Source organism: Clytia hemisphaerica, unplaced genomic scaffold (assembly GCF_902728285.1).
Source record: "Clytia hemisphaerica strain Z4C2 unplaced genomic scaffold, Clytia hemisphaerica genome assembly, whole genome shotgun sequence".
NCBI classification, from domain to species: domain Eukaryota; kingdom Metazoa; phylum Cnidaria; class Hydrozoa; order Leptothecata; family Clytiidae; genus Clytia; species Clytia hemisphaerica.
The window spans coordinates 340,915-356,390 of record NW_027103617.1 but is presented as its reverse complement, the minus strand read 5'-3'; the positions used below and the strand labels follow the sequence as shown (position 1 = coordinate 356,390).

General features: G+C 36.7%; 1 protein-coding gene across 1 annotated transcript in view; it reads left to right on the top strand.

Annotated features, from left to right (window-relative positions):
• The first annotated feature begins 106 nt into the window (after positions 1-106).
• Positions 107-15,476, top strand: part of LOC136802251 (N-acetyl-D-glucosamine kinase-like) — a 24,673-nt gene continuing 9,303 nt past the window's right edge. The window contains exon 1 of the mRNA XM_067058968.1: positions 107-226. The gene's annotated coding sequence lies outside the window, so the exon portion shown is untranslated. The remainder of the gene's footprint in view (positions 227-15,476) is intronic.

Genomic DNA, 15,476 nt, shown 5'->3' with positions numbered 1-15,476 from the left:
TAAAACTCCTTTCACTGGATTTGAAAAGTAGATTAAATATCGGCTCAATAGATTCATCACACATAACTGAAAGTGAAAGTGGGTTTTTAAGTTTCCCTCTGCCTGTTGCCTGTCTGTCTGCCCTTTGTGCCTTGCTGCTTGCTGTCTGCTGTCTGGCTGCTGTCCTGCTTGGAGTCCTGCTTTGACTGTTGGAGTCTGTTGGACCACTTCAAACACAATTCAACTGGTAAGTTATAAAGTTTGCAGCTTCATTTATTTATGGAAGAGCTTCAAAGAAATATACCTTTTTTTATAATAAGACAGCCATGTTGAATACTTTGTAGTCCAGCATAAAAACAATGATACAGCCATGCATAATTACTGTATAATGCATGTTTTAATAATTACGCATGGTTGTATCATTATTTTTATGCTGGACTACATAATTATTTAGCATGGTAGCCTCTTTGAAAAAAGGTCTATTTCATTATTGAACATTGACCACCCAAAACTTTTACCTGACCTGACAGGGGCTGGCTGAAGCCCTGAAAAACATAAAAACCTGGCGAGAAAGTTTGCTGCTGAATCCAATCTGCCAATCTTTCTGATTTTTATCTGTTTATGACATTTTTAATTCAGACAAACCCAGGAGGCGGTGTCAACCGAACCCTATCGAACCGATTTTTGTTATCGAACCAACTTTATCGAACAAAATCGAACGATAGCTGTTCGATTACCGAACCCGATCGAACAGCTATCGAACTTTACGAAAATTTCTTGATAAGTTCGATTTAGTTCGATGAGTGTTCTTTGTTCGATGAAGTTCGATTGATGTTCGATGAGTTCGATCTAAGTTTGATGTGGTTCGATGAAGTTCGATGTGGTTCGATGATTGTGTCGGATTGATTCTACTTTTCTTTACCTTTTAAACAATTGTGTCCTTCTTATACTTTTGTTTCTTATTTAGTAAAAGAATGTGGAATATCTAAACGATAAGAATAAAGAAAAAGCTATATACAGGTTAAACAATATGGTGTAAGCCATAGTCCTACATCTCCCCCCAGATCGTTACGTAACAACGTGAGGAGCGATCTAAAGTCCGAAAATAATACTGCTCGATGGAGGTTCAACTGTCCATTCGAGATAGTGTTCATGGTCATTTTCCTCACATAATAAAAGAGGGATTGTGACCTCATCAAAGTAGCAACGAGTTTCCCTCGATACAATGTCTTTCAAATAAAGTTTCTGTCAACATCCAAGAACTCTGTTCAAAACATAGCACCAACGAAGTATAAACAGTCTCTATAAACAGTCTCTAAAAGTCTCTTTAAACAGTCTCTATAATGTTCATATGAAGTGAACCTTTAGTAGTGTTCATGGGTTCTGTTCAGTATATCCTCCTGTTGATGGATCGTAAAAGAGACGTGGTTTACGAATACGAGTTGATTGACGGGCTGGAGGAACCGAAGTCATTTGCATGTTCAATTCAGGCAGAGTCGTCTCCAGATGAGGTGATTCGTTGATGCTGTCTGGAATGGTGGAAGTTGGTGTTGAATCGTCGCTGCGGACTTCCTCTGTAACAACATTTCGAGTTTCGACAGCAGGTGCGACGGGTGCAGATGATGCTGAATGGTTGAATAGACCTTTTTTTAATGAGGCCACCCTGTTGAATAATTATGTAGTCCAGCAAAAAAAACAATGATATAGCCATGCATAATTATTATAATATGCATGAAACAGTAATTATGCATGGCTGTATCATTGTTTTTATGCTGGACTACATAATTATTCAACAGGGTTTACCTCTTTAAAAAAAGGTCTATACCAGGTTGGGTGTCGGGATTGTTGGTTGTCGAGGACAAGCAACTGGTTGACGTGCGTGATGATTGATTGCTGGTGGTGAGGATTCTCTGATCTTTCGAAGAAAGCGTCTGTTCCTTAGTGTCAATCTTTCAGTTCCGGCAATCTTGATGATATACTGATCGTTTGGCTTAACCTCCATTACCACATCAATACGATCCCATTTGCGGGGAGTTGAACCATTCTGGTTTTGAACAAATACTCTGTCCTTGACTTGGAGAGGATGAAGTGGATGCGAGTGTTCATTGAGTGAGATGAGCGTCTTGTCGTATTGCTGGCGCATCGTTTCCTCTTTTGAGCTCCATAGGTCTCTCCACTGGGCTTGGAATTGTGGATTCTCGAAGCTAACAAGATTCTTTTCGATGTAAGGTAGGGTGTCACGGAGTGGACGTCCAAAGAGAACTTGAGCTGGTGAAAGTTTGCTGGTTGGATCTGGAGTGTTCCTTTGAGTGAGCAAGGCACGTACCATCCGATCAGTGTTCAGGCTACCATCAGGACCGATATTTTCCATTAGAAGACGTTTCGTTGACTTGACTGCTAGTTCTGCTCTCCCATTGGATGATGGTAGGTATGCAGATGATATTCTGTGACGGACTCCCCAGCGCTGCAGGAAATCTTCTGTTTGCTTTGCGGTAAACTCTGGGCCTCCGTCACTGGTCAATTCAATGGGTACACCAAAGGTTGCGAAGAGCGTTCTGAGAGCGTTGCAGAGACCCTTGGATCCAGAGTTGCCGTCAGTTGCTTTTCATACGACTTTGCTCTGTCCAACCTGATAGTCGATCGGCTGCTACGAAGTAGTACCATCCACAGAAGAGGAAGTAATCACATGCGATACCTTCAAACGGCGTAGTGGGGATTCATGGTTCTATGGGAGGTGGTCGGGGTTGAGATGGAGCTATCTTGTTGCATGGGCCACATCTCTCCCTCGTCTCGTTGATATCATTAGTGATCCCTGGCCAGAAGATTGCAGATTTGGCCCTTTCGTTCATACCAGTAATACCTTGATGGGCTGCGTGAAGGGAATTCAAGACTTCTTGACGCAAGGATGGAGGGATGACAATACGGTTATCTTTCATGATGACACCATCCAGGGTCCAGAGATTGGATATTTCCTCTCAATGTCTGAAGCAGTCTCCTTCTTTACGTTGTCCCAGGTGATTGCTCGAATGTTGGCAACTTCTGAAATGTAGAGGGCTGCAAGTTCAGTGTCGATGTCGTCCTCGTCATCAAGCAAGTCATCGTCATCTTCTGGGTTGTTGACAGGGCTTCGTGATGTTGCGTTTGCAAAGTGATTAGATTTTCCTGGTAGATGTTTAATGATGAATCTCCAGGGAAGAGTGCGCTGCTTAAGTTTGAAGAGTCTTGTGTTGGAAATCTCGTCGAGGGTGCGATCACCAAGAACTTTGGTCAATGGTTCATGGTCGGTAAAGCCATAAGCAAAAAGCTCGTACCCATGCCTATTTTTAGCTGTTAAAGCATAATAATTTGAGTTGAGTTCTTTTTCAGGACATGAAACTTGGATATTCAAAATCTACTCAAAATTCCGCTTCCACTGATATATAACATGATAGGGTTATTTTCAAGTTAATATTCCGGTTTTTTTGGATTTCGGCCTAAAAATGACCCATTTTTGGCCAAAAAAGTGATGAAACGCTAAAAATCATAAATGAGAAATATGTAATTATTTTCCTGAATTTGTCAGAAATACATACTAGAATGAGAAAAATAAACTTAGAAAGTTAAAACATGAGCTAAATCCTAAAAAAAAACCGGGTTTTTCCAAAATTAGTCTACAAAACATTTTGATCAAAAATGAGAAAATCCACCTTGCAGGACCTCTAGTTCATTGTAATTCTGCATTTTTGACTCTATTTTTTGCATATTCTGATATACTCTACCTATTTGAAGAATTTTCAAGCAAAGAAATCTCAATTCAAGTACAATTGACGAAAAGATAGGGGAATTTTGACATAGGCCCAAATTTTCCGTCACGGCGTGACAAAAACTAAAAAGGGCTACAGAAAATCTTGTGGGTTGATTTTTGAATTTCTATTTTAGGTTTCTGATTAACACTATATGGTTGATGTTTCATGGAAAAAATTAAGGCCTGATTCCACTCTCATAGATTTTTACAGGCTATTGAAAATTTTCTTGCGATTGTGATGACACCGGTTTCGTTGGTCGATCCCTTCTTACGATCTGAAGATGTTGCTGTTGATCCTTGTTGATTTTTACGGGTATTGGCTTGTTTCCAGCATGGTAAGCAAAGAGAAACTTCAATCATTTTACGTTGGCGTTTGTTCCAAGTAAATCTATCAATTTCGGTGTTACAGTTCTTACACTTTCTCTTGCTTGATTTATTACTTTGTGTAATGCTGGCTTGTTGCATTTGTTTATTGAGGGCATCACGAGCCATCTCTTTTGATTCAATAAATGTCACAGTGTCTTTCACTGATTAAGTATCTAGATCGGACCATCCAAGAACATCCTTTCTAATATCATCGTCAGAAAGTCCAGAAATCAAAACATCTTTAACTATTTCGTCCGTGAAATCAACTTGTGCATCACATTCAGCACTGGAACAGTTCATTAGATATGCACAAGTTGCTGCCTTTCCATTGATTCTGGCATAAAATGAGCGGACATTTTCACCATGGTCCTGCTTGATTGAAAGTAAATCAGATCTGCGGGCGCTGATGGCAACAGAGGTGACAGCGAGGTTCTTGATGGCTGCAAGCAGTTCGTTTTCAGTTCCACGGGCTGCATCTGGATTGCTGCGCAGAATGTTGTCACCGAGGTCTCCATCACAACATTGGAAGAGTTGCTGTACAGTCTCTCCAACAGTCAGTCTTGTACCTCTTTTAAACATATTCCATCTCACAAGGAAGGCATTCCAGTTCTCCTCGGTGGATCCTTGAGTGACAGTAGGGCGATCAATTTTCGGGGCCTTCTGTCTTGTGTCTGCTGGGGCAGCTGCATTACCAGTATTGACATGGGTGTTGTTGTGGATCGTCAGAAGTGCGGCAGCAACAACAGCATCTACATCGTCTGTGACGAAGGTACAGTCAGGATACGGGCATCCAATAGTTGGCATGACTTTGTAAGATATTCCACATAAACAAATTGTGTCCTTGTTATACTTTTGTTTCTTATTTAGTAAAAGAATGTGGAATATCTAAACGATAAGAATAAAGAAAAAGCTATATACAGGTTAAACAATATGGTGAAGCCATAGTCCTACACCTTTCAGAAAATTACGAGGTTGTTTAATCAAAACACAGGCAGATCACTTCCAAAAATAAAGTGGGGTTTTGTGACATTTTTCAATTTTGCAGTTAAGTATTGCTGGAGGGGACAGATTTTGACTTACAACTCTTTGGCTCGTCTTAAAGGTAGCGTATGTTAATCAGCTAAATAACTGTAAAAAAAACAAAAAAATTGACTTCCCCTATCTTATTATATTTCACTTTAAAGTTGGTGACCTTTTTTGACTTACTTTAGCATTTGACTTACCATACGAGATGTTTTGGATGAAGCATTAACAAAGTTTTTGAGGTGCTTTGTAAAAAAAAAAGCTGCCATCTTTTTAGAAAAGGATTACTTTTGATTGTGGGTGACAATAATTGACTTACTTTATACTTAAAAGGTGCCAAAATGTGACTTACTTTCTTGAACAAGACATAGTTTATTAGTGTTTGCCTTTAGGTCTGTATAACTTTCAACATTTGATTATACAAGGTTAATTTCATTGTTTCTATATGTATTTTCATGTTTCAGGAGACCTTTTTTGACTTACTTGCTGATTCTGATCTATATATATGTGTGTACTAAATTATCTGAGGGAGGCATGCTAAAGCATATTATGTAAATTTGTAACAAAACATTACAAAAAATGTTACTCTAGGAGACTTTTTTTGACTTACATCATTGTTACTTTTCTTTCTTTAGAATTGCAAGTGACAAAAATTGACTTCTGAATTTAGTTTACATATCTTCATCATTTGAATGATAGACCTTCGAAAGGAAAATTATTATTCAGCTTCACCTTTAATGATATGTTTAATACTGTAGTTTTGGCTACTATAGTTTTTTCAAACTATTTAACTAGTTGCTAAAAGTGATGAAAATTGACTTACTGAAGTCATTGCATTGCATATCTTTTTATTAGTTTTAATCAACAGTACTCTTTCTGAAGAAAACAAACCTTTACTCATGACAACTAGACCAATTAGTTATTATTTTGTTTGAGTTCTTGTGTTCTTGTAGTAATTTCAATTTTAAAGGTATATATAGTGTCCAGATTTGACTTACTTTTGACATATTACTTATGGAAGTCATTGCATTTATTCACAGAATTCTAAGTTTGAGATTATTTTACCTTGCAATTTGAAGTTCTAACCGATTTTATTAGTAAGTCAAATAAGTCACTTTGGTGCAATTCTATCTTCTCTATTAGCATTATACTAAAATTCATAATAGTTTGGAATATCAGGACAGTCAATTGATTTTCTAAAGACCCCAAATTGATAGTTCTTGTTTAGTGTTTTTCCTATTAAGATATAATATTTATTATGTTGTTGTTAAAATGTTTATATTTAAAAGTAAGTCAAAAATGGGCACTATCTTTATTAAAGGAACCAAAACTAAGGCATCGTATTCTAATAGAAGTTCTAATTAGAAGTTCTAAATGTTTAACTAGCTTTTGTAGGTGTTGTTTTTGATTTACTACATGAGAATTTCTAGGTTAATTTCGATTTGTAAGTCAAAATTTAGCACATTTTATGTCATTATTTCTTGGTAATATTTAAATCTGTTATTTGTTCCTACTACTGTAAAAGTTTTCAAGAGAAAGCATGATATAAGTCATTTTTAGGACCCTTTACAACTTTGCAATGCCTAAATTTTAGCCGAATGTAAGTCAAGAAAAGTCACATTATTCATAGGAATTTTGGTCACCTCTTTATATTCATATGTTCTGAAAGGTATTATCTAAATGTTTTAAAAAGAAAAATTTGAAAAACTCCAAAGAGAATTTTTTTGACTTACACAAAGTGCCAGCAGTGTTTTTGCTTAGTAAGTCAAAAAGTAGCACTTTTTAAGAAAATTCAAACTAGTACGTTTGTTTGTGTACCCTTCCTCTAACCATGTCTGAAATTTCAGGCTAAAGTATTCAGGTAAGTCAATTTTATGCACTTTTGAATTTTTTTGCCACTTTTTGGAAATTTTTTTATGTCACACTATTTTTGGAAGCGATCGGCACCGTATGCTTCACTCATTATTGCTCATTTGAAATAATAGAGATGACACTTTCTTTAAAGAAAGTAATAAAAATTAAAATCTTTTTTTTACAAATTAACGACCAAAGAGCCTGTAAAAGCTCCAGCTTGTCCCATCCGATGGGATAGATATAGGATGGCCCGCGAGAATGGCCCGTGGGCGGCCGCCAATACGCCCTCGGAATATAAATAAAAAATTCTGCGGCAAGGTCATAAATCGATTTAATCGAACTTCATCGATCTTAATCGAACTGATCGAACCTCAATCGTATTCATCGAACTGCGATCGAACTATAATCATTATAATCGAACAGTCATCGAACTTTACAAAAGTTTTCCCGGTTCGATAGGTGTTCAATTGGGTTCGGTAATCGAACAGCTATCGTTCGATAGGGTTCGATGAAGTTCGATTAGTTCGATAATCGAACAGTTCGATTGACACCGCCTGGACAAACTTTTCTAAAACGATAGGTTAAGATAAGTCTCTTCATGTTCATTTAGGTGGCCAGTGGATTGTTTAAAATTATGTTTTAAAAATAAAGAAAAAATTCAAAATGTCTAGGACCAACTTTTTGATATGTTTCTTACTCAATTTGAGGTTGCTGATTCAGTTCAGAATTTGAATGTTACCAAGCTTGAAAACCCGCAGTTTTTGCGTAATTTGCGATTTTGCGATTTTAGGCAAAATTGTAACCCCTCTAAATTCGTGATTTTTGGGGGGTCTTCAAAATCAAAAAGGACCTTTACCACGTGATAGAGCTCTTCAAACTGAGCAAAAAAATGTATTATATCAAAGTCTCAACTTTTCTAGATCAAAAGTTATAGACAATTTTATGGTCAAAAATTGATTGAAAACAGGGAATTTCCCCACAATCTGCACAATAATTTATGCAAAATTATAGGACTTTTTTACCACAAAAACGCCCATAACTTTTAATCTAGGAAAGTTAAGACTTTGATATAATACATTTTTTTGCTCAGTTTGAAGAGCTCTATCACATGGTATACAGTAGGTCTTTTTTGATTTTGAAGACCCCCAAAAATCACGAATTTTCAGGGCTTACAATTTTGCCTAAAATCGCAAAAAATTGCAAATTACGCAAAAACTGCAGGTTTTCAAACTTGGTAACATTCAAATTCCGAATCAGCACCCTCAAATTGAGTAAGAAACATATAAAAAAGTTGGTCCCAGACATTTTGAAAAAAAGTGAAACGTTTTGGTGGCACTGGCCAGTGCCTAATTAGTTTAGAAAAATCTAGATACTGAATGATGTGATGACTGGATGAGATATTACAAAATATTCTGTTTCTGAGCTTGGATTTTCCAGGGCTTTTTGTTCATTTTTCATTATATTTTCCAAGAGGATCATTGAAGACTTCCAGGGGAGTCTTAACTCTTAAAGGGGAACTAAACATTTTTTTGAAAATACCTAAATCACATCACATACTTCCAAGGAATAACCTCTGAAAATATTTTTCTCTAAAAATTTCTCTATCAAAAGATATAGCTCTTTATGTTTACAGAAAATCTAATCTTTTTAAAGCAATGCGTATTTTTTTAGGGGAATAGGTCGAGCCATCTGTTTGACGTAAACACGTTCAGAAAGTAATTGGAGAAGCCCTTACTTTTAGTTGATAGAGAACCTTTAACTTTTTTAGTGTAGCCATAACTTTTTATCCACAAATGGTTTAACCAAGAGACAGAATTCATTAAAAAGCCATTTTTGAGTGGAATAAAACTATGTTTGAATTTTCGAAAACAAGTGAGTGAAAAGGATTTTAAGAGTCGATTGAAAAAATTGAACTTTTTATTGGAATAAGCTGACAACCCCAAATTTAGTCCACGTAAAACTGAATCCTTCCTGAAATCAAAAATGATTTTACTATCTTCCTATTATTTCTTGTTCACGAAATATCAAGCTTTAAAGTTGATGAACATACACAAAATTCATAGAAAATATGAACGATATGACGTCACAAACATGTGTAAAGTGGGGGTTCATTTTAAACAAATTATACGTTTTTTAAAGAAGGTTTTATACAAAATAGGAAAGACATTGAGAGTGGAAATTATATTTTTTCGAACTTATACTGTGTTGTGTAGTTCATGGAGACAAAAAAAGCATGACCTCAAAAAATGTTTAGTTCCCCTTTAAAAACTAGACTTTCCTCTCAAAACAACTCACAGCCTGCTCACAACCTGCTCACAGCCCACTCTATCTATGCCCTGAACATACCACGACCCTTCCGATGCACCCAACAGTCGGGTGCTGTTGTTGAGCTCTGCATGTTGGCCTCCACTGATGCAAATTACCTGATCTCACGGTAGGTATTAGAACTTAAGAGTTTTTGTGGATATGGTACTGTGGCAGAAGGTATCAGTCAGTCAGGACTAGCTAAGTCATTTTTTGTTACTTTGTTTCGTCTTTGAAATATTAGCAAAAATCTCACGCGTATGCCTGTCTTTTATCCACACATTTTAAATTAGGCTTTCTTAATTCTTGTCAATTTTATTGAAAATTGTGAAACTACTTAGTAATAAAAATGATTTGCAATTTCATTTTGGAAAAAAATCAATGTTTCAACGTTGCTCAACAAAAAGCTCAAAAATACCTGTAGGAGGAACGGGTTTCTGACTCTGAAAGCGTTCAACTTTTATCTAGTTTAGTATTACCGGGTGTCCCGTTGCTGATGTGAGGAGTTGATCAATTATTGATAACAGAAGAGCTTTGATTATGATGATTTTTAATACCTTAATTTCGCCTTTTTTCAACTTTTTTTTAAAGTATTTTTTAGCAAATTTAGACGGTAACTTTTGATCTAGATGAACAATTTTGACAAATGACCCCTGAAAATTTAAGCTCATCCTTCCTCTTTCCAATGCAAAAAGATTAATTGTTTAAAAGTTCATAGAACTCAAGAAAATTCACTTCAAAGAGGGGAGGGGGACTTTCTTTTAGGACACCTGGTACTTTTTAAAAACACAATAGTTGAGCACTACAAAACAGAACAATCAAACAGTTTAACTTATTGAGGGGATTCATTAAAAAAGTCTGAATATCCAGAAAAAAAAACACACAAGGATGGACTTTCATAAATTGTCAAAAGTTTTCTGACTGACCGTTTTGCCTTCAAAATCTAGGATCAGATGAAGAAAAATGAAAAATCAACATAGCTTCAGCCAGGTTTCTAGCTCCCCCAACAAAGTAAGGTCCCCCCAACAATTTAGCTACCCCCAGAAAATTGCCTTGTGCTAGGTCCACTATATATGTGAGTACAGTAAGACTGATAAATGAAAACTAAATTTTACTATTTATGTTTACAAATCTTTTGCTTTTTATATTTGATTTAATAGTAAGATAAAAGATCTTTTGAATTTAGCTGAACAGCCCCCAGAGTCTCAGTCAGATCATCTAGGCTCCCCCCAACAATCTAGGTCCCCCCAAATATTTGGGTAATTTTAGCCCCCAGGTTCTTAAAAGGCCAAATTATTTCTTAGCCCCCCCCCCCAAAAAAAATAAGGGGGGGGGCTGATGCTATGATCAAGATGCAACAGAAAAGTTAAGACATACAGTATTGCCAATCATTGTCAATGATTCGTATTAATCTGATCATGAACAAACTTGTTATTGTTTGTTTCTATGCTTCTGTTCATAATCCAGTTTAGATAAAGATTTTCCATCTCGTTTTCATCAAAGGTATTAATGGCGACTACATTTAGCTTAGAGATGTAATGGGCAAGCAGGGCCAGCGGCGGATCTGAGGGGGTTCAAATGGTTCAGCTGAACCACCCCAACCCTTTTAGTACATAAAAAAAACAAAGACCCTTTCTTCAAGTGAAATCTAGTTTTCTGATCGGAACTGATTTTTCTTTTTGGTCATATCTCGATATTATTTTACCAGGGGTTGTATGCATGTGGCGTGCGTTTCCGTGGTGTACGCGACAAACTTAGCTTTTTCCGCGCTAAAAAATCTTTAGGTTACGTGTGTACGGCGTAGCTAGCTTTCCCGCGCTGTAAAAAGTCTTTGTTATGACTTTTTTTGCAGGATTAATATCTAGCTGTGTTATGTGCTAGGAAAATCTTTGATTTTGAACCTGGTTCAGAAAATGCATCCAGTGAAATGGCAAATTTGAGGTGGTTCAAGGAAATTTCTCGAAAATACGAGACCGACCGTTTTGAGCGTAAAAGATTCTCCTACAAAAATAACTTTCAGTCGCATGTCGTCGCCGGCAAAATATTGAAATGATTTGAAGGGTAGCCATTCGTACGGCAAACGACCTCACTTCTTTGAAAGCGTTCAATGCAGTGTTTTTTAAAGAAAGGAATTGAAGTCCTGAAAAAGTGGTAATAATCAGGCAATTACTTATATTTTTGAGGACATTTTTGGTTCAATTTAATCAGAAAATTTGGGAATCACACAACAATATCAATCAATGTATGATGATTTTGACAAAGACTCTGTGTGATGGAATTTTCATCTGCTTTTGTTTGATGTGGTGAAGAGTGACAAAAGAAAAAGACTCATTCTGAGGAAACATTTTTGTTTTGGTTTATCTTTAGAAGAAAAGCATTCATACCAACAAAAACAAAACTTAAATCAATTTTGCTTGATAAATGAAGTTTGGAATTTATTTTATGGGAAAGGACTTATTTGTGAATATTTGGTGGAAGTTTATCGTGTCTTGAATATGTAATCACGAATTTACGTTTGGCTCTTTTCCCATCATCGGGCATCGGGAATATCACGGGGAAAAATCTACCTAGCTACATGTGGATCACGAGATTTGCGATTGGCTACGTTTCGAGAGATTCTTCTCCCATCATTGGACATTGATGAATTTCACATTGTACGTTTCGAGAGATTCTTCTCCCATCATTGGACATTGATGAATTGCACATACAAACAAAATTCATTTTATAACAGAGACTGGAAGGAAGGTTAGGGAACAACATTTTAGCAATTTGATTGAATTTGGTTGAAGAATGAAATTTCTGGAAAGGTGAACCTTCATGCATGCTTCAAGATAATGTGATGCGAGGAAATATTTTTGGTCTCGTCATGTCATAAGAAGAGAGAGTTCATACCACTTTATATTGCAAAACAAAACTAAGATTACTTTTACATGATCATATGAAAATATGGTGTACTTTTATACAAAAAGAGACATTGGTGACCTCTGAAAAAATTACCCTCTTGTGCTTAATTGTAGGTGGACATTTTGCAATTTTTTGGAAAAAATCATCCAATTAGCATTTTGTAATGACCTCTAATTTTTCTAATTTTCCTTGAGTTTTTTGGGAAAATCACCCCAAAATCAGTTAATAATGACCCCCATTTTATGGATTTTCTCTGAGAGTACTGCCCCTGCATCTTCCACCCCCTACAAGTAAGCATAAAAGAGTTCGATTGAACAGAATTTATGAAATGATATATAACAACAATCTCTACCAAAAGAAATATAAACAACACTCAATACAATTGTGAAAGTTTAAAAAGTGCTTTCCTACAGATTGTTGATGATTACTGTTAAAGTCTGTCCAGATATAATTGGCAGTGGAAACAAGAATGCCTGTAACTTTTGATAGTCAAATATAATTATGGAAATTTTTTTTGCTTGTTTTAGAGAATGAAAAGCGCTATATTTGAATGTATTTTTGGTTGAAAAATTCGCGATTTTTAGCGGTTAAATTTGCGATTGTAAAAATTGAGCTTTTTTTCTACTTATGCTATAACGTTCATTTTTACACCAGTGGTAGTTCAACCTTAGGTTAAGAAGTTTATTAAATTTCAAGGCGAACAGAAAAGTCCTTCGGAAGATATGAGACCCGAAATACCCCTTGGTAGCACTTTTCTGTGAAATATCAAATCTCCAACTTATTACTAAAAACGGGGGTAGTGATATGATAAAACAGTTTTTCGATCATTTCATTTTACGATCTCTTTAATGACCTCATAGCCAAACTGTGTTTAGTGTTTTGGAAATTAGCAAAGTTCTTTTAATGACTTAAAAATAACAAAGGCAATATTATAAGTTCATGCTTATCTTTTCAATAAAAACAATTATACTGTGATTTCACTTCGTTTCGAAATAATCAATGATACCAATAATACCAATGCACCAACACTTAAAACACTTTCCAACTTTTAATTGCACTGTTCAAAAAAGATAACATAACCCCGTTTTTAGTAATAAGTTGGAGATTTGATATTTCACAGAAAAGTGCTACCAAGGGGTATTTCGGGTCCCATATCTTCCGAAGGACTTTTCTGTTCGCCTTGAAATTTAACAAACTTCTTAACCTAAGGTTGAACTACCGCTGGTGTAAAAATGAACGTTATAGCATAAGTAGAAAAAAGCTCAATTTTTACAATCGCAAATTTAACCGCTAAAAATCGCGAATTTTTCATCCAAAAGTACATTCAAATATAGCGCTTTTGATTCTCTAAAACAAACAAAAAAAAATTCCATAATTATATTTGACTATCAAAAGTTACAAGCATTTTTGTTTCCACTGCCAATTATATCTGGACAGACTTTAGGGATCTTCTCAAAAATAAATTCGCTTAAATAATCGAATTTAAGCGAAAAATTCGCTTAAATAATCGAAGCACTTCGATTATTTAACAATCGAAATTCGACTATTTAGTCACCTCAATTCGATTATTTAGTCCCCTCGGTTCGATTATTTAGTCCCATCGGTTCGACTATTTAATCTTATTATTCGATTAATTAATCCTTTTGATTCCAAAATATAATCGAATTTTCTCCAAAACATAGTCGAATATCGGTTATTTTTTCTTACGTAGATCGAAAACAGCGCAAACAAGCCTTTGTCTACTGTGGATTTGAAAGACAGAAGAAAAAATATTTTCAAAAAGCCGTAGTCAAATCAACCAATGACTGCATAATTCTTCTTACCTTTAAGGATTTTTGATCTACCAACGGGGCATCATAAATTATGAAATGATAGAATAATCCTTTTGCGAATCACATCATCGCATCATCTTTAACTTAAGTTTCTTAATGTTTGGATAACAATTCCACGATCTCTCCACGATAAAGTACTTCTATCTTTTTCTATCTTTTTAATTTCTACACACTTTCCTCTGTTATCAACCTCTCAACACAGTTGCTTCTTTGTTATTGTTTTTCGATTCGAAAATAGCACTCCATCGTTGTGTTCATGTTCAAATCAAAAAGGGCAAAACAAAAAAAAAGATAAAAGGATAAAAGGGAGAGCGCTCACAAGATCAAGAATACGTCATTACGTCATATAAAAGCAGGAAGAAAGCATTCTTTTGCTCTATTGTTCTGTTCGCAAACGTCAATCATGGCGTTTTGATTGGTCAATGCAACATTTTTTTCTTACAAGTGACGTCATGCTCTATTATTCTGTTTGCAAAAATGGATTCGAATTTTACATCCAGGTTTTTTTAATGGGCATACTGGAGAAGTGGGACGTGGGACGGTGGGACGCTCAGGTGGGACGCTCGAGTGGGACGCTCAGGTGGGACGGTAGTGGGACGCTAAGGTGGGACGGTAGTGGGACGCTAAGGACGGTAGTGGGACGCTAGGTGGGACGGTAGTGGACGCTAAGGGGGGACGGTGTGGGAGCTAAGGTGGACGGTAGTGGGACGCTAAGGTGGGACGGTAGTGGGACGCTAAGGTGGGACGGTGTGGGACGCTAGGTGGGACGGTAGTGGGACGCTAAGGGGACGGTAGTGGGACGCTCAAGTGGGACGGTAGGGGACGCTAAGGTGGGACGGTAGTGGGACGCTAAGGTGGGACGGTAGTGGGACGCTAAGGTGGGACGGTAGTGGGACGCTAAGGTGGGACGGTAGTGGGACGCTAAGGTGGGACGGGGGGGGGGGTAGTGGGACGCTAAGTGGGGTGTGGACGGTACGGTAGTGGGGACGCTAAGGTGGGACGGTAGTGGGACGCTAAGGTGGGACGGTAGTGGGACGCTAAGGTGGGACGGTAGTGGGACGCTCAGGTGGGACTGTAGTGGGACGCTAAGGTGGGACGGTAGTGGGACGCTCTCTCGTAAGGCTTTTGTATTTTTGCTTCTCTGATAATTATGTACGATTAAAAAAGAACTCAATATGAGTAAATGAATACTTTCAGTATTAGTTGTTATTCTGATCGGAATACTCTCAAATGATTACACCAGTATCGACAAAATAACAATGAAAATCCTGCCTATTGTTTGTATGCGCGAATGAAAATGTTTTACGCAATTACATTACGTCATTTTTTATTACTTTTTATGGCAATATAAAAACATTTGCTCTCACTAAAGAAACATGACTAACTAGCTCAGTCGGTAGAGCATCAGATTCAAGGTCAGGTGGTCCAGG